Below are 20,691 nucleotides of genomic sequence, written 5' to 3'. Positions count from 1 at the left end.
ACACACACACACAGAGAGAGAGAGAGAGAGAGAGAGAGAGAGAGAGATTGCCAATGGGAGCACCCCACATCCTTAACTGTAGAGAGTAGAGGACATTGTTGCTAAGCTTTCAAATTTCTCAGAAGGTTTTTGTGAGCATACAAGGATGGAGAAGCCCTGCAGGGCCACTCAAATCACTTGAAAGAAGTAAAAGCAAAACAATAACCCCCCACAGAACTGTGCTCATTTGTCTGCTGTGGAACTGTGCAACTACAACAGAAATAACTTGGCTGTGCTGTGATAAGCCAAGTTACAGGGAACCAGGCAGAGGGCCTTCTCGGTAGTGGCACCCGCCCTGGGGAATGCCCTCCCACCAGAGAAAAACAACTACCAGACTTTTTGAAGACATCTAAAGACAGCCCTGTTTAGGGAAGCTTTGAATGTTTAATGGACTATTGTATTTTAATATTTTGTTGGAAGCTGCCCAGAGTAACTGGGGAAACCCAGCCAGATGGGCGGGGTATAAATAAATTATTATTATTACTACTACTACAAATTTCCAAGAAAAGTCATTTCGGACTAGTCTTCAAGAGGCACGAAACCAATTTGTGTTTTCTGTCTCTCTCACACTTGGAACTGTCCAACAGAGCAGCCATGCCTAAATTTATTTGTCAGAAAGTCTGCACCTTGTTTGTGGGGAAAGTGCTTGCCCTTGGCTACCATTCTCCTTCCTCTCCCCTTTTGCTCAAGAAATAGCAAGCGAGGCAATGCTGTTCAATATCACACTTTTTCCACAGTGAAAATGCGCTCCTGACATCTTTATAAATGTGTTGAGATCCCACAGCAGACTGAAGTGCGAGGAATACAAATTGTATGCCGTGCAGTCCTTGGTTGCTGTGCAACCGGGAACATACCCCGGTGCAGTGGGAAACAAAACAAAATGAATAAATAAAAGCGCCAATGTGAACGTTACGTAAAGAATTTAAAAGAAAAATCTCATATACTCAAAAATTAGTGCATGCACCCCTAGAATAAAAAGTGAAATCTTAAGCTCAGAGAAATAACAGGATGTTCCTCCGTAATGGCATAAAATACAGAAGGATGTGGAACACGTTTTCTCTGTAGGAAGGTAGGAGCATCTTAATCAAACACAGAGCATCATAATCTCCAACCATCTTAAGAAGAATTTTAATTCTCCAGCAGCTGCTTATTTTGCTTACGGAGAAGCTCAAATGCAATTATAATTGTGATAGCCTTAGATAGGAAAAGGTTCACTCCAAGCTAAAAATAGCTAACCCCACCGAGTTCACCCGTCACTCAAATTCAGCCTGATGCATGACGCTTCTAAGGGCACACACAGCCCACAACAGAACTGCCTCCATAAAGAGCATGTGATTTAAATAGGAGGCATGAGAACTCTATATTAAGCAAACAATCCTATATCACCACTACCTTGACTTGGTAAGTTTTATTGCCTAGGTAGGAAGGCCTCTGTACAGCTCAGCCTTCCGCAAAATGGGAAAGGAACTGGTCTGTGTTTGGAAATACTCATACCAAATCAAGCAATGAACAGACAAACGAAAGGGTAGAAATCTGTTTCAATCGGATAACCCTTTAGCTTTTAGAAGTCCATCTAATAGGTAGGATGGCAAATATGAAGAAACAGAAACTGAAGGTGATAGCATAGGAAAAGAGGCTGATTGAGTTTTGTTCCACCTCCCCTTCTTTTTCTCAGCCTTTTTAATATCTGCTCGACACTGTGGAAGACTGGAGAAGACAAACTGATTTTCACAATAACTAATAATTTGTTTCACTATAATGTTAATGGTTTCTGTTTATTGTCTTTCACCTGCTCCTCATTAACTGACCAAACCAAAGAGTTGCTAGGTTCCTTCTAGCTCAGCCATCTGTGACAAAAAACATTAATAATTAAATTAAATTATTGTCTGAATAAACCATAATATACCTGACATGATAATTCTATGGAAAACCAAGTCACACTTAATGACTTCCAATATGCAGAGTACTTAAAAACACACACCAAGTATTGCATTTATTTCTTTTTACACTTTTTCCAAAATTTTCTTTTCCCCCCAGGGCTTCAACATTTCCAGAAAATTTAACAACTCAAAATAGGACATCTGCTTGAGGAAGTATTTTCTCTACATTGCTTTCTTCCTCCCTCAGCAAACTTCTAATTCCTGAGTGGTAATCTGAATCAAGGGTGGGGAACCTCAGGATCATGGGTCAAATCCATGCCTCTCATTATTGCCCTTGGACTCTTCTGCCAACCACACCCCCTCCCCACCCAAACCCCTGTCTCCTCAGGCCGTACCCCTCTGCGACCTTCATTCACATCCTCCTCGGATATTTGCAGCAGGCTGGAATGTGTTCTTGACCTCCAATACTAAATGTTATTGTCAGGGAACTGCCATCGGAGCTAGAGGCGGAGGGAAGGCTCCAAAGGGATGCAGGAGAGGGTCCCAGTAGGGAGAGAGGCAGCCCATCTGCTGGGGAAGGAAATCAGCGTAACACCAGTGGAGAAGGGGGGCAGGTGGGGGAATCGGGGAGGAGGCTCCAAGACTCTTCGCTGGAGACCAGCGGAGAGAGTACGGGTGCTCCGCTGCCCACACCCTCCCTGCGCAGAAGACTTCCGTGCAGGGAGAGTAGGAGGAGACTTGGCGTCAAACAACTTTTATGCTGGAAAAGGTTTAAGAACCGCCCACTGACGGATTCTGCCAGCAACTGAGACAGTCACGATGCTGGAGGCTGTTCAGTCAGAAAGGGTTAACCAGGTAACCTAGCCAGGAGTGGCGGCAACTTACGCACGAGCAACCCCTAAACCCATTACAGTTATGTACTGAAGTTCTCACCCTGGGCCAGCAGGGGGATACTGTAGATAGTTATGCAAATAATAATAATAATAATAATAATAATAATTTTATTATTTATACCCCACCCATCAGGCTGGACTTCCCAGCCACTCTGGGCGGCTTCCAAAAATATTAAAATAATGTAATAATCAAACATTAAAAGCTTCCCTAAACAGGGCTGCCTTCAGATGTCTTCTAAAAGTCTTATAGTTGTTGTTCTCTTTGACATCTGGTGGGAGGGCGTTCCACAGGGAGGGCGCCACTACCGAGAAGGCCCTCTGCCTGGTTCCCTGTAACTTGGCTTCTTGCAGTGAGGGAACCACCAGAAGGCCCTCGGTGCTGGACCTTAGTGTCCGGGCTGAATGATGGGGGTGGAGACGCTCCTTCAGATATACTGGACCGAGGCCATTTAGGGCTTTAAAGGTCAGCACCAACACTTTGAATTGTGCTCAGAAATGTACTGGGAGCCAATGTAGGTCTTTCAAGACCGGTGTTATATGGTCTCGGTGGCCGCTCCCAGTCACCAGTCTGGCTGCCGGGATCGAAAGTGACATTCAGTGATTGGATGGTTTTAGAAAATTGTTATAGTTACATTGTACTGGAGCTCTATATAAGCAGGCTGACTGAACCTTTCAGTTCAGTTCTGTTCTGGCCTGTGAATAAACAAGAGCTGTTTGAAGAATCGCTATGTCGTCTGATATGTTCACCCACAACTTAACACTAAATCTTGCTTGTCTGGTTGGAAAACAAGAGAGGCATAACCAGCCTACTGTAGAAAGGTAAAAATTACAGAAGGGAATGCAGACTTTGAGCTGAAAAGGGTTCCCCAGCTGTGATGATGAGTTACTCTACTGTGCATAGATTTGGTAATTGTTAGAGGGAGGTTGTTGCTCCTACAACCTAGCAAAGAAATTGCTGACAAAATCCAAGGGAGCAGAAAAGACTATTCATGTATGTGACCACGGCTGCACAGATGTTATTGGCCCAGAGATGGAAAGAAGATAAAGTCCCTACCAGAGTAGAATGGCAGATCAAGTTGATGGATAATGCCGAAATGGCTAAAATGACCTGAAGAATCAGAAATCAGGAAGACCAAAATATTAATAAGGAAAGGGGAAAATTTATAACCTATATTAAAAACCATTGTAAACACTTAAAATCACTAGTTGGATTGGAATATCACTTGCAGCTTAACGGTGAATTTTGGACACAATGGAGATGTAAAAGATTTGGATTCTCATAAAAGGTGCAGGAGGAAATGATTAACAATAGGACCAACAAAGGGGGAGGGGGAAAGTCCAGGAGATTCCTTGGAATCTTGTTTTTATGTTGTATGTTCAATATATGACTGTAATATTTTAAATCTGAAAAACCAAATAAATAAATTTATAAATAAACGAATTGTTATTCTTGCTCACACCTCAGTAAGAACTGATTCATGCACACAAATCCTATGGCATTTCGGCATCCCTGATTCATAGCAAGTATTCAAAGGGATTTTACCAGCAGAATTACAGAAGAGTCGTTTTAGTGTTTGTACAACTGTAGGACTGCAAAAAGAAAAGAACCTACTATTATTACGTTAAAGAAGATGATGCACGCGGAAGCAAGGAGACAGTCGTAAAGAAAACAGCAGACTCTGCCCCTACTATTTGTAATGTTTGGAAGTAAATTCTATGTAGCAGGGGAGAAGACAAAGCAGACCTAACTCCTGGGCATGGTCGGCCAATTGGTGTCAAAGAAGGATAGAACTTTTTTTTATGTATGCAACAACAGCAGCAAGGATACTCATCGCAAAATATTGGAAGACACAAGATTTACCCACCCGGGAAGAATGGCAGATGAAGTTGATGGACTATATGGAACTGGCGGAAATGACTGGCAGAATCCGAGACCAGGGAGAAGAGTCGGTGGAAGAAGATTGGAAGAAATTTAAAGACTATTTACAGAAATATTGTAAAATTAAGGAATGTTAGAAAAATGTTGGAATGAAGCTATATGGCTTTAGTGGAAACGTTATAAGGAATTAAGTATAAATAGATTAATAGAGTATTAAAGGAAAAAATAAGGTTAGAATGAGTTAAGATAATTATAGGACAGAAAACACAGGAAGATGGAAAGGAATTGCTGAAATAATTAACAGAAGTGGAATACAAAAAGGGAGGTGTGAGGAGGTCGTGGAAATAAGTGAATGAAAGATGGGATAATGAAATTGTTTGATTTATGTTATTGTTTTTGTTTTGTCTTGTTAGTTTAATGTATTGCATTGTATTGTCTTTTTAGTGTTTAAATTTTTGGAAAAGTAATAAATATTATTTAAAATAAAAAAAAGACAAAGCAGACCTAAACCCCAGCCAGGGAGGGAGAATTAAACAGTCAACAGAATTACCACTGCATGACATATTTACATTGCTGTATATTCACTGACTGGAAGACCAACTATAGACCCCAAGCTAAAAGCCTGTGATCCATAAACCAATTCTCATTCCATTTAAGCTCAATTCAAAACTGCTTTAGTCCCTTTTGCATAGGCTACTGAATTAATGAAAAGGAGAGGGCTTCAGTTAATTGGGCTGTCAGCCATCAGTCAGATTGGCAATACCTGGGCGGAATGATCAAATAGCTTGCCCCAGCGTAAATCAGTTTTCTGTATTCCAGTTTGGCAATCTCCCTCACACCTACTTCAAAATAAAAGTCACAAAACACCTTGCTTTCAACGTACGTACAGCATTTGTCAAGGTGCAGCTTGCTGCTAGCACGTGACATGATGAAGGATGTTAACCCCAAATTATAGGGCAGCCAATTGAAAAACCATAGAGGATGTGTGTTTTTTCTTGATGCCGTACAATTGAACTTGTTGAAATAATTATCTAGGAATGCTTTCCAAGTGAATAGTACTTATTGTATCTGGAAGTGAACACTGCATAGAGCCAGGAACACAAGGCCATATGCAGCTATTAAGCAAAGTGAAAACAGATCCTTTAGATTTGAGTTCATTGTCCTGCTGCATATGATGTTACAATTATTATTTCTAATAACACTTCGGAAAGGTAGAAGTTGCACTGGTTCATGTGCGATGAGACCACGCAGAAAGTTTTAAATTAACCCCTATAAACAAAACATTTTTTTCATTCCTTGAATAAATGCCTTCTCCCTTGAATTTGCTCCCTATTAGGAGCCTGGTGTTCATATTTGAGCCTCTGACAAATGGGACTTCAATAAGCAGCACCCCCTGATGTCTTGTGATTGACAAACAAATGTCAAATTTGGCCAGGTGAGGAGATAACAATCTTGTCGGCCAGCCAGAACAGTTTTCCCACCCCTCTTATAAGTAAAGGTCCAATTACTCAATATTACTTTACCAAAGTGTTTACCTTAATTCGATGCAATTACTTTTGTAGGTATAAAATTTTTCTTTTATGATTATCAGAGGCCTGAGATGATTAATAGTCAGTAGAGCAAGTGGCCAATTTGTTCACCTTATATTCTGCCATAACATCCAGAAGCAAATAAGAGGACAGCCTTGTTGGCCGGGACCAATATTTTATGAAATCTCTAGAACAATAGGCCAGTTGCAAGCCATAGAAACTGGATGATGTTTTGACTCCCTCTTTACAGAGGCCCTAATGTAGTCTTGAGAGAAGAACAAGAGAGGCTGAAGAGGAGAGAAGGCAGGAGGTTGGAGCTAAGCAGGTTCAGGTTTTGAAGTAGGAGTTTGTCCTGTTATGTAGAGACAGAAGTGACAGAATGGGGAATATTTGAAGAAAAGGAGGAACAAACTTTTTATAATAATTGTCTTTGGTGACATGGATTTCTCTTGATTTTTTGTCATTATTCCTACTATTTAGCATTTGTGTTAACTTATGTGGCAATAATAAAAGAGCAAAACTTGAAGAACTGCAAACCTTGTTTAGACCAATTAAGCTTTGCAAAGAGCCATTCTTGCATTATTGTATCTTTCATGGGTATTGGGGAAATCTGAGATCCTTGATTGATTGGGGGATCCTCTCGTGTCCCAGCATAGAGGTTTTTCATTCATTCAGGAGAGGTCTAACCTCTGACATGATCACCACCCAATAGAGTGTTATTGTAAGTGGAACAACAGCAGAAAGACTTTTGAGATTTAGAGCACACCCATCCCTCTACCCATAAACATTAACTATCTTGGGGGGAAATCCAACACCAATGAAAGCACATCATGATCCTGTTGAACTGAACGTAGAAGTCTGATTTTGTTTAGGATTCATTGGATCAAAAGACTAGAATGCAGTTAGTCAACAACACACACTGAATGCTTTATCAGAAAACCTAATGTTGGACACTTTATTTATCAGGAGATAGTACTGCTGTATTTTAGGTCTTACTCAAAGTTTCAGGAACTGAGTCCCTTCAGGGTGTCTAAGGAAAGAGTTGAATTTCAGGATGAGGAGCCAGTAGCAAAGAAGTAAGCTATTTTCTCAGACTTTCCCGATTTTAAAGTTTAAACCACCACAACCCTCCCCCCCCCCACTTTCCTCTTCTTCAGTATATTTCTCCATGCAAGAGAGTGACAGAAAGACAGCAGACATGATGGTGGCTATGGCTAAATGCAAGTAAGCAACACACACATTAAGAATTACCACTTGGTATGCAAGTCAGCGCATTTTCATGCAGACTTCTAACTTAGCAGTGGTACATCCACTCAGAGCCCCCTAAAGCTGGCATGCAAGTGCGTCAGCTTCCAGAGCAAGTGTGTTCATATCTGACAGGTCACAGGTGGGACATTTTCATGGGCTTTGCACATGGCCGTCAACATGACTGTTTCAGCCCTGTGTGTTGTGCACCAACAGAGTAGTAATAAACAGAGGGTGAAAATGTAGGAGAGAAAAGTGAAATTATCTTTCACTGGAGATAAATTAGAAGGGAAGGTTTGACACCACTTGTTAAATGATCAATAGATAGCCCACTTTTGTTAGTTTGTCATTAGCTGCAAACTAAGTACATGATGACCCGGCACTCAAAGAAACCTCAGACACCGACAGTTGTTCAGTGAACTAATAAATGCTGATTTATTCCAAACTCAGTAGCAGAGTGAATGCTTTGCATGCAGAATTCTCCTGTTCAATTCCTGGTCTGGTTGGGAAAGACCCCTGCCTAAAATCATGAAGTCAGTGTAGAAAATAATGAGCTTAATGATTCACTCTCAAGTAGCTTCTCTACATAAGCTATGGTGACAGTTCTAAACAACATTGGATTACATCATAATAGACAACCCATATGCTGAGGACCAGTTACAGACAAGTATACTGTTAAATGATGCTTTAAGAAGAAGTCACTATTATAGATTGGGTGAGAGTGCACTGGGATAGTTTAAGTGTCCGTAACTTATTTGGGGGGGGATGTTTATTGAAGTTTTCAGAATACAATAAAAGGAGCAAGCTAATCTACAGGAAAGAAAGGATCTAAAGGAAGAAGGAACGGGAAAAGAATCTACAAGATCCTCCCTCGTCACTGTATCTTAACTTTCATCCCCTATAGAGGAAGATGTGCCTTCCCACCTCTCACCTGGGCTCATGATCTCCCCTTACTGGCCTCTCACACAGGGTCCGAACTATGGTTGTCATTTTTCAAAAAGTGAAGATCTGGACACAAAGGGGAGGGGAGGCAAAGTTGTTGAGCAGAACGAAGAAGAAGAAGAAGAAGAAGAAGAAGAAGAAGAAGAAGAAGAAGAAGAAGAAGAAGAAGAAGAAGAAGAAGTTTCTAACTTATTTTTTTTTAGAAAAATTGCCAAAACAACAACAACCCCAACAGTTCAGATATGGGCTGCCATACACACAAGTGTTGTCTTGGACATTTTTGCCACTTTTCAATAATTTTGCATGGGAGCCATTTTCAGTGGATGAATCCCAGCTATATCCAGGAGATTACAGACATATGGCAGCCCTAGTCGACATTGCCCTTCACTTTTATCTGTGCAGTGGTACCTTGATTCTCAAAGGGCTTAGTTGTCGAACAAATCGGCTCCCGAACGCCACAAACCCGGAAGTAAGTTTTCTGATTTGCGAACGTTTTTTGGAAGCTGAAGGTCTGATGGGGCTTCCATTTGAGTGCAGGAAGCTCCTGCAGCCAATCGGAAGCCGTGCTTTGGTTTTCGAAAGGTTTCAGGAGTCGAACGGACTCCCAGAACAAATTAAGCCTGAGAACCAAGGTACCACTGTATACAGTTCTTACTTAATGAGACAGAGTAATAATATAGGAATAATAATAACAAAACTACCAAGGAAGATAAAAGGGAGACGAAAGAGACAGAAATAGATAAAGGGACCTCCAGTGATCTGTCTGTCAGTTGTGTGTACAATCTTTCTTCAAAATGGTTAAATGCTCAATCTAGGTTTTTCCAATACTCTTCCCTTTGCTCTATGTTGTTTTTCCAGTCCTCCACCAGTGCTCTCCATGCAGAAAGTCTAAAGAATATTACCCAGCTCCTGCCTTCATGGTTATAAAACCTTTCCTCTATTATTTACGCCTATTATTTATTTTCTTATTAAGTGTTTTTTAAATAAAAAAAATCAAGTACAAACTTCTAATAGTCCTGTGCTATTTTTACTCTCTGTGTTTTAACAGATTTGTTTTTATATTCTTTTTCTAAAATTCTATTACAATTTAATTACTTTTTAACTGTTGATATTTTATATGTTTTTTGCTATCTGTGTCCTATGCTCTTTTAAAATGTGTTTTTTTTGTGGGGGGTGATATTGGGTTGTTGTGATTTTATATCTTGATTTTATTCTGTGAGACCCCCAGGTATAGGGCAATATATAAATTCAATAAATAAATAACAACAACAACAACAACAACAACAATAATTCCCCCACCCTCTAAACACACACACAGTGCTGCCGTGTGCCACACGTCATTCCACAAGTGCCGCTCTTGAACTTATATGGCTGGATTCAACTAATGAGTCCCACTAGCTGAAGACCACACAAGGACTTCTTTTAGCAAAACAGGCCTTTTCCTGCTCTTCCCCTCCTGTGAGACTCCACACTGATTCAGGGTGGGATGTCAGGAGAAGCTCCAGAATAATATGCATGGGGGCAGAGAGGGGAAATGGTTCCATCATGAAAGCAGAAATACTTGTGTTGGTGAAACGACCAACTTAGTGCTACAATGAATTCCTCCTAGAGGCTCGACCACCATTCTCAGAAAACTAAAAAGGTAAAAGGTAAAGGACCCCTGGATGGTTAAATCCAGTCAAAGGTGACTGAGGTTGCAGCACTCATCTCGCTTGAGGAGCTGGCATTTGTCCACAGACAGCTTTCCGGGTCATGTGGCCAGCATGACTAAACCGCTTCTGGCACAACGGGACACTGTGACGGAAGCCAGAGCGCACAGAAACGCTGTTTACCTTCCTGTCGCAGTGATACCTATTTATCTACTTGCACTGGCGTGCTTTCCGACTGCTAGGTTGGCAGGAGCTGGGACAGAGCAACGGGAGCTCACTCTGTCGTGGGGATTCAAACTGCCGACCTTCTGATCGGCAAGCCCAAGAGGCTCAGTGGTTTAGACCACAGCGCCACCAGTGTCCCTCATAGCCATGTAGGGATCCCACCATAGGGGAGTAAATTGAGCTTGACCTTCTGGTGACTTTCAGTGCCCATTGTCAGGCTGAAAGGCAAGATATGAATATTTCAAATAAACCATTGAACAAAACAAACTGGTTCAGCTTTAATCAAGGAGAACCTCTGAATAGATCATTATCTAAAGTGGGCTACAGTCCAATTCACAATTCTGAGTTGTGTTTAAACTGGGAAACTAATTTCCTTCTGACTAAGAGGAAGTGCAACTTAAGAGGACAGCAAAATTAAATGATGCCAAGAGAAAGCAAAACACAGGATTACTGATGCTACTGTAAACGAGATGGATCCCCCCCCCCCCCCGCTCGACTCAGCTCAGCTCCTTTTGGGACCTTGCCAAGGAGCAAACCGTCAAGGGGGAACTTCAGAGCAACAGATTCCCAAGGTGAAAACACCATGAGAATACAGCAACAGAATTAAGGATGCAAGCCTAACACTTGTTGTATGCTGAAGAGCTATGGAATACAGTGGTACTTCGGGTTACAGACGCTTCAGGTTACAGACTCTGCTAACCCAGAAATAGTACCTCAGGTTAAGAGCTTTGCTTCAGGGTGAGAACAGAAATCGTGCTCTGACAGCGCAGCGGCAGCAGGAGGCCCCATTGGCTAAAGTGGTGCTTCAGGTTAAGAACAGTTTCAGGTTAAGACCGGACCTTTGGAACGAATTAAGTACTTAACCCGAGGTACCACTGTAAATGCTCAGTTTTTGAACAAGAAGTATTCTTGTGTTTGTTGCACGCTTGAAAGACTTTTATCTTTCTGCCACAGCAGTACCTATTTATCTACTTGCACTGGTGTGCTTTCGAACTGCTAGGTTGGCAGGAGCTGGGACCGAGCAATGGGAGCTCACCCCATCGCGGGGATTCAAACCGCCGACCTTCCGATCGGCAAGCCCAAGAGGTTCAGTGGTTTAGACCACAGCGCCACCTGCATTTCCATGCACTCTGGCTTACGTCACTGTGTCAGAGTTTTGTTTGGGGGGGTGAAACACACCAAGATTGTTGAGCTGTTTTCGGAACCAACCAGCTGTTTTTTCCATCACATTTCCATACATCCAAGTTTTCCCTGACATTTTGCCGATTTGGCAAATTTCCCCCTGATGCCATTTTTACACATGAAAACCAGGACATGTCAGGAGTTCCTTGTACAGTGGTACCTCAGCTTAAGAACTTAATTCGTTCTGGAGGTCTGTTTTTAACCTGAAACTGTTCTTAACCTGAGGTACCACTTTAGCTAATGGGGCCTCCCGCTGCAGCCACCGCGCGATTTCTGTTCGCCAGAAGCGGTTTAGTCATGCTGGCCACATGTCTCAGAAAAACTGTCTGTGAACAAACTCCAGCTCCCTTGGCCTGAAAGTGAGATGAGCGCCGCAACCCCATAGTAGCCTTTGCCTGGACTTAACCTTCCAGGGGTCCTTTACCTTTACCTTTTACCTTTTACCTTTCACCTTTCTGTTGTTCTCATCTGCTGGGGCTTCTTTTCCTGCACATTTCTGCGCTGCCCTTCCCTGTGCTCAAAAATCAAGGACGGTGTAGCCCTTGCAAAGTACAGGACAACTAGAATCATAGAATCATAGAGTTGGAAGAGACCACAAAGGCCATCGAGTCCAACGCCCTGCCAAGCAGGAAACACCATCAGAGCACTCCTGACATATGGTTGTCAAGCCTCTGCTTAAAGACCTCCAAAGAAGGAGACTCCACCACACTCCTTGGCAGCAAATTCCACTGTCGAACAGCTCTTACTGTCAGGAAGTTCTTCCTAATGTTTAGGTGGAATCTTCTTTCTTGTAGTTTGGATCCATTGTTCCGTGTCCGCTTCTCTGGAGCGGCAGAAAACAACCTTTCTCCCTCCTCTATGTGACATCCTTTTATATATTTGAACATGGCTATCATGTTCAAGCACGCCAGCAGCGTTATACTCACAGATTAAAGGAGATTTTCTTTTCAACTGAATCCTTGGGGACTGTATCTCCCATCACAGAGGGAGCACTATGTTTCTTACTGTCTATCCCTTAAACAGAAAGGGAAAACAGGAGAACTTTCTAATGCCGCAAGAAGAATGCCAACTTTATATTGACACCCCCCCTGGACCCCAATATATGACAGAACTCTGGAGAGCTGTTTTTCCCCCCAGGGGCTCCTGGATTAGACAGTAAAATGCCCCTTGGCAGATCCTCCTTGGTTGTATTTTTCTGTCCTGTGCTTTGCAGATAAATAGCCCTCTCTCCGTCAAAACATCTGCCACACAGGCTTCCTCTGGGCGCGGGGAATCTGCAACTCTCCCTTCCACTTTTCTCTGATGAATTGTGAGGCTTCTCTTTTTCACTCTCCAGTCAAGGTGACTGCTTACGAAGGGGAGACTCAAGCGGTTGCTTAGGCAACTTGGTGAGAGAAAGGATAGGATCTTCAGAAGAAACTCATTGGCTGTACGAAAAGGGCAGCAAAACCTTCACTCAACCATTACCTATTTTGCCTGGATGTAGAAGTTACAGATGGGGCACTTCAATGGCTTGCACCCTGCCAACTACTTCGTAGATTTCGCTGCAACTCTTGAGGACACCGTTTAACCAAACTCCTTAAAAGCCTTAGTTCAAAAACAGACATAAAGTCACCAACACACCTTGTCATTTCTTTGGAAGGTATTTATTCAGCATGAAAACTTAGCATGATGCTCTGCAAGGGTATCTTTAAAGCAGGGTGGATAAAAATCATTTTTTAAATTTAAACAATAATTAAAAATCAGATTTTTTTTTATTTAAATCGGATTTCTTTTTATTTAAATCAGATTTTTAAAATTAAATGTTTTTGGAGGAAAAATCTTTCTAAAGATAGTTTTCTATTTAAGTTACATTATATTCCAGGAAATAAGGATTTGTTTTAAGTTTTTCATTTGTGCTAAAACTCAGTCTAAGTTTTTTAAAAACAACAACAACATTTAACCACATCAGTTAACAAACATGGATACATATGCTGTAATGTTATTGCTTTAGTTAAATAAATTGTTTAAATTGTTGTTAAGGAAATGACTATTTTTCTCCTTCTGATAAAGTACAGCAGAAAAGTTGTTAACTTATTAAACCTCACAATAATTTCATAATTATGTGTCTGTGTATTTCTAATAGTATCACCAAATCAGTAATTTTTGATATAACTGTAAAAGCTACTCTGAAAATTTATTATTCCAAAAATGAAACCTTCCTCTGGTTGTAAATATTAAGATTATACCAGCAAGAATGAGTCTTTCTGTAAAAAAAAAAAAAAAAGATTTAAATCAAGTCTTACTAACTAGTGATTTAAATCATGATTTAAATTGATTTGATTTAAATCAAACCCACCCTGCTTTAAAGCAAAACAGCACAAGCCATTTTAAATATCTGTCTCAGCAACATGAGCTTTGGGATTAAAGCATCTGCTTATGAAACATCCATTTGAAATATATCGGGTCTAGTCATGCTAATCAATTTTCTAACCTTTACTATAGCCATAATATTTAAAGCAAATGGAATTCACCAAGTGTGGATCCTTATGGAGCCAAATGGCACAAATCATACACTAGGGAGAATCCTTGAGGTTGCAAAAGAACAGGCAAACTTTAGGGGCTAAAACCATAAGAGGTAAAGGGACCCCTGACCATTAGGTCCAGTCGTGGCCGACTCTGGGGTTGCAGCGCTCATCTCGCTTTATTGGCTGAGGGAGCCGGAGTACAGCTTCCGGGTCATGTGGCCAGCATGACTAAGTCGCTTCTGGTGAACCAGAGCAGCGCACGGAAACGCCGTTTACCTTCCCGCCGGAGCGATACCTATTTATCTCCTTGCACTTTGACGTGCTTTCGAACTGCTAGGTTGGCAGGAGCAGTGACAGAGCAACGGGAGCTCACCCCGTTGCGGGGATTCGAACCGTTGACCTGCTGATCGGCAAGCCCTAGGCTCTGTGGTTTAACCCACAGCGCTACCCGCGTCCCTTTACACTTAACATAGACCCACTGAAATTAATGGTCATGACATATTTGGGTCCATAATGTCACCGGGTCAACTTTGAGCAAATCTTAGTGGGCTACAATCCCAAATCTTCAATCTGTCACTTATAGTCACTCTCTGTCAAGAGCTTGGATATAACGCCTCCCTCTCTATGGAGGTGCAGGTTGCAGCTACAGCAAAGGCAGCATTTTTCCATCTCCGCCGTATTAAGCAGTTGGTCCCTTACCTTTCTCGCCCCGATCTGGCTACAGTGATCCAAGCGATGGTCACCTCCAGGCTTGATTACTGTGATTCGCTCTACATGGGGCCACCCTTGAAGCTGACTCAGAAACTCCAGCAGGTGCAGAATGCTGCGGCGAGACTCCTTACGGGGTCCTTGCCACGGGATCACATTCATCCAGTGCTTTACCAGCTGCATTGGCTCCTGGTGGAGTACAGGGTCAGGTTTAAGGTGCTGGTTTTGACCTTTAAAGCCCTATACGGCCTAGGACCCTCGTACCTATGGGACCACCTCTCCTGGTATGCCCCGCGGAGGACGTTAAGGTCCATAAATAACAACACTTTCGAATTCCCGAGCCCCAAGGAGGTTAAATTGGCCTCAACCAGGGCCAGGGCCTTTTTAGCTTTGGCCCCAGCCTGGTGGAATGCCCTACCGCAGGAGATTAGGGCCCTGCGGGATTTGACATCTTTCCGCAGGGCCTGCAAGACAGAGGTGTTCCATCTGGCCTTTGGGCTGGACTCAGTCTAAACCCCCCTCTCATTTATTTATTTTTGATGGAACCCCTTATATGGGAATTGTATATAAATTTTCCCTCGGCTCTTTTTGCTGCCCCATGTAGGACCAGCATGGATAGTTGGCCCCGGTGAATATTTGACGTTTTCTCCCCTTATGACTTTGATCTATAGGCTACCACTAAAACGAGGCTGCATTTTAAGCTGCATTTTAAACTATTCTAACATATTTTTATCAACTTTTAAAAAATGTTTTTACTGTATTTCTATTCAGTGTTAGCTGCCCTGAGCCCGGTCTTGGCTGGGGAGGGTGGGGTATAAACAAATTATTATTATTATTATTATTATTATTATTATCATTATCATCATCATCAATATTAACCGGCACTTTGAAACTGACAATCTCAGTTTCCTTTCAGAAGGCCTTTCCCTCTCGGAGTGCCACAGGTTTATTTATTCTGACAATCAAGGGAATGATTCTAAATCATTTCACAACCATTATTATAGCAGCTTACAATCAATGATATAACAACTGTATACACAACTATATAATCACGCTGACATCTAACCACAGTTTGTGTTGTCACAGTATCAGCTTCCTTCACTGTTGCCTGGCATCCTCTTCACAATACTGCTCTCTCCCACTGAAGCAACATGTGCTCAGTCTCTGCTACTGGAGAACACATCCTCTCCCATGTATGGCCGAGCCACACTGTCATCCAAAGCATGCCCCTTAACTCCAGATTCACTTTACTGAAGGCTGTGCAAAGCAGAGGGCTTTTGCAAGCGCAACAGAGGAAGCCCATCATGGCTTACGCTAGCTACCTCACCTGATAGGATTTTAAACTTAACTCATTCTCTGGGAGGAGCAAGAACTCTGCATAGATGTAGATGCCTTAATTTGCACACAGAAATGTAGGTAAAGGACCCCTGGATGGTTAAGTCCAGTCAAAGGTGACTATGGGATTGTGGCGCTCATCTCGCTTTTAGGCTGAGGGAGCCAGCATTTGTCCACAGACAACTTTCTGGGTCATGTGGCCAGCATGACTAAACCGCTTCTGGCACAATGGGACACCGTGATGGAAACCAGAGTGCACGGAAACACCGTTTACGGTACCTATTTATCTACTTGCACTGGTGTGCTTTCAAACTGCTAGGTGGGCAGGAGCTGGGACAGAGCAATGGGAGCTCACTCCATCACGGGGATTCGAACCGCCGACCTCACAATCAGCAAGCATGAGAGGCTCGGGGGTTTAGACCACACCACCACCCGTGTACACTTCCTGTAAGCAGAGAGGCCCTGCAATAGATGGATTGCCTTCTTGCTTGCTCTTTGCCTTTCCTGCTGCTTCTCTGTCCACATGCTGCTGCCCATTTCAGTGAGATGACCACTACACTCATACTTCTGCTGGCCACCTCACTAAGAGAAGAACATACAGGGTCCACCATCTGCTCCCAACTAAGCCCACCGCACTGAGAAAGAGATTGTACCTGCTTTTGGCAGCTTCCACAAGAGAAATAAATATTCTGCCCACATGCTACTGCCTGCCTGAGTGGAAGAGGAATGAAGATGAATGAATGCCTCTCCCCACAAGATGATGCTCCCTGCCTGAAGGACAGGGGCTGCCCACTGTGTCCCATGCTAGCCACCTGAGGGAGAAAACCTGGCCACTGTGATCTCATGCTGATGTTGCCTATTTCACAGACTGGCCACTGTGTTCTCACACAGATGTGTCCAACCAGAAGGAGAGACACAGGCCATTGTGATGTCATGCTGATGCTGAAGGAGAGAGAAACTGGCCAATGTACCAGCCCACAACTGCTGTTCACCTGAATAACAAGGAGACAATGCCTGGCACGCCAACACATTGCTCACCATGTTCATGAGAATTATGTCCTTTGCACCTTGGACCAGACTGGGGTTTCTTAACTTGCTTTTACTCTCCTGTTCCTGCATATTAGGTTCCCTTACCAGAGCTCTATAATAACAAGCTAATGAATCAACCACATTTATTTGTACACAAAAGGCAGGTAAAGGTAAAAGGGACTGTTAAGTCCAATCAAAGGCAACTATGGGGTTGCGGTGCTCATCTCGCTTTCAGGCCGAGGGAGCTGGCATTTGTCCATAGACAACTTTCCAGGTCACGTGGCCAGCAGGACTAAACTGCTTCTGGCACAACGGAACACCGTGACAGAAGCCAGAGCGCACGGAAACGCCGTTTACCTTCCCACCAACGTGGTACCGATTTATCTACTTGCACTTTTTGGAGTGCTTTCAAACTGCTAGGTTGGCAGGAGCTGGGACAGGGCAACAGGAGCTCACCCTGTTGTGGGGATTTGAACCCACTGGCAGAGGAAGAGAAGTGCGGGGGGGAGCGTACCACCCCCAGGATGTGCACCACACCACTCCCACACCTGCTCTCCGCCCCCCCCCCCATGCCAGAGCATGAAGTTCCGCCACTGTTCGAACCTCCAACCTTCTGATCGGCAAGCCCAAGTGGCTCAGTGTTTTAGACCACAGTGCCACCTGCGTCCCACAGGCATGGCAATTCATTAGCTCTGACTAAAAAAAAAAATAGCAAAATAGCACTGTCCCTATCAGTCTTCAGCAGTCATTTTCATTACTTAAGGTTAGGTTGGAACATCTCCATTTTGTAAACTCTTTTTTTTTTTAAGAGTTTACATTCAAAAAGGAGGGCTGATCCTAACATTAGGCAGAGTGAGATGACTGCACCAGGAAGCTGATTTGGGTTGTTATCAAAGAGGCAGAAATTTTTTATCTGAGTAATTTATTATTATAGTAGTCTTACTGCCAGGGAGTGGGATTTTCTCCCTCAAGAGCCTTGGGTACTATGTACCTTGACTGGAGTGGTGGGACAAGTGCTGGATTTACGTATAAGTTAAACAAGCTATAGCTTACGACCCCACTCTCTTGGGGGCCCAAAAAAGATTTAAAGGGGAAAAAACTGGATGTACATTTCCAAAATATAAGATAAAAAACAAATAAAATAAAAGCTATATACAGCAACAGTGTTTTGTGTTGTGTAGGCTCCTATGATGTAAGTAATGGGCCCTGCCTGCTAGCCTGTCCCCTAAAATATCACTGGTTAGATCCCTATTAGGTCCATAAATTACCATATAGCATACATTCAACACAAAAAACAGTGGAAAATTTGTTATTCACAGAGGACAGCTGGACGTATAAAGGGCCCCATTACCTTCAGTAGCTTAGGGCCTCATCAAACCTAAATCCGGCCCTGGGTGGGACCCTCCATGTTCTGCTCTGCAAAATGTCTTGGGCCAGCCCTGCCACACACAAACCTTTAGCACCTTTATCATTCCAGCCCCGCAGATTGATACTTCTGGAGAACACTTTTCACAGCACTTAGTGTTTACTACTAGAGGGAAGCTGTTTTTCTCTGCTCTGAAAAGCAGAAACATTGCATCTCCAGGGTAAGATTACCTAAGCTCGCTTTTTCGCAAACAGCACTCTGATGTCACTCTTCTCTGACATCATTAATCACCACAGAAACCTCTTCAGACCAACCTCAAGCCTGAAATAAATACTGTCAATCCATACAAATTGGAAGGTAACCCAGAATAAAGAACAGGTATCTTGCATTCTGCAGCTGCCAAATGAGGCCAAGAAATACAAAGGGGAGGGGGAGTGAGAAATAAACTGCTGCAATTAAACCGGGCTTCCTCTCCGACACTAAAAACCTAAGGTAAACCTTCCAACTTAAAGCACACACAGATATTTTAATTATCTCAGACTCAAAATCAGTTCTAACAAAACAAAGCACGGCATACGTCGATGCATTAGTGATTAGTACCACACAAATGGGGAGGAGAGCAAGGTTTTATTAGATATGGTCTTACTATCAATTTTCGTGGCATTATCAGATTACATAAAGGCCAGCTGGGAAAAACAAAAAGGCCTTTCTAATAAAATGCTCATTAATCTTTCCTCTCCAAAAGCACCCGTCCTAAATGGAGTGCAACCAGATGGATCTTGTTGTTCAACGACACATACGGCTTTTGCCATCCTAGAACAGCCAGTCACCATGGCTAAGCTGCCTGATCACTACAGACTCAAAGGATCTTCTCCAAGAGCAACATTACAACTTGCAAATGCATTTGGTGGAATTCTGGGGATGTGAGCGCTTCACTCTAGTAACATTAACTGGGCCATACAGTTAATGTTTAACTGTTCTTTTGTTTCCTAAACAATGGTTAAGAATCCAACTGTACACTGAAAAAGTGATTTCCCTTGTCAAGCCTTGCCCCCAGAAGAACAAGGGCACCAAGGAGACTTGCTTGTAAACACAAAGGCTGAAAATGCAAGGAAGCACAACTCTTGTGATTAATGCAAACCATGGTTTGGATCACTCTTTGAGCCAACTCCAAACTGTGACGTTTAGGTATTTAGACATAATGGCTTGGTTCACACATCATGGTAAGTTTTCCCTAACATTACAGACCACGGTTAAGTAGGAGATAGGTAAAGGTAAAGGGACCCCTGACCATTAGGTCCAGTCGTGGCCGACTGGGGTTGCGCCACTCATCTCACTTTATTGGCCGAGGGAGCCGGCGTACAGCTTCCGGGTCATGTGGCCAGCATGACTAAGCCGCTTCTGGCGAACCAGAGCAGCGCACGGAAATGCCGTTTACCTTCCCGCCGGAGCGGTACCTATTTATCTACTTGCACTTTGACGTGCTTTCGAACTGCTAGGTTGGCAGAAGCAGAGACCGAGCAACAGGAGCTCGCCCCTTCGCAGAGATTCGAACCGCCGACCTTCTGATCGGCAAGTCCTAGGCTCTGTGGTTTAACCCACAGCGCCACCCACGTCCCTAAGTAGGAGATACCTTAAAACAATAAATTAAAAGTTCATTCAGCTGACATGTAAACATTCATATAGTGTGGAAATCTTCGCAAAAGTTTGCAGTGAACTCTTTGGAGGCAAAACATTGAGGCCGGCAGTTTGCTTAAGAGCAAAGTTGCCAGCATTCATCTGAGACTACACCTCCCTTGGCACAGCTTATATGCAAGCAGACAACATCTGGAAGGTTTTTCCAAAGATAAGAAGGGAACCTCCCACTCTTAGCAAGATTATCTTGATATCAGATAAGGCAGACATTGTTCTCAGGGTCAATAAGACATTAAAGTCAATGCATAATGCATCTAGGCAATTTTGCCGGTTTCGAGTGGGGGCTGTTATCCAAAACTAACAACTTTTTTTTCTCTAAATCAAACTTTGTGCCTCCTGGTTGGTCGTTCAGGAAAGGAGCATTGCACAATTTAATGCTCCATTCCATCATCCAAAAACAATGGTTCAAAGGAAATACCGTCAATTGTTGGGGCATTAACCCAATTAACCCACTTGTAATGGAATAAGCAGAGGAAAATATCATTGTGTATTGTGAATCAAAAGAGTTAACATTGCAAAACAGGGAAGATTTCATCTATAAGAATTACGTTTCACTCCTAAATCCTGGAAGACCTGAAACATGGCTGC

At 42.9% G+C, this 20,691-nt stretch overlaps 1 protein-coding gene across 14 annotated transcripts in view; it reads right to left on the bottom strand.

The window, feature by feature from the left end:
* The window catches only part of PLCB4 (phospholipase C beta 4), a 235,918-nt gene that overhangs the window by 99,217 nt on the left and 116,010 nt on the right, over nucleotides 1-20,691 (bottom strand). The window contains exon 4 of one of the 14 annotated variants that reach the window (XM_080998992.1): nucleotides 12,390-12,477. The exons of 12 other annotated variants lie outside the window; for them this stretch is intronic. The gene's annotated coding sequence lies outside the window, so the exon portion shown is untranslated. Of the gene's footprint in view, nucleotides 1-12,389; nucleotides 12,478-14,669; nucleotides 14,944-20,691 lie in introns of those variants that run through there. One more of the 14 variants, XM_080998983.1, reaches the window with a different exon arrangement.

This window comes from Podarcis pityusensis (assembly GCF_964106645.2).
Source record: "Podarcis pityusensis genome assembly, chromosome: 3".
NCBI lineage: Eukaryota > Metazoa > Chordata > Lepidosauria > Squamata > Lacertidae > Podarcis > Podarcis pityusensis.
The sequence above is the reverse complement of the archived record's forward strand: the minus strand, read 5'-3'. Positions and strand labels throughout refer to the sequence as shown.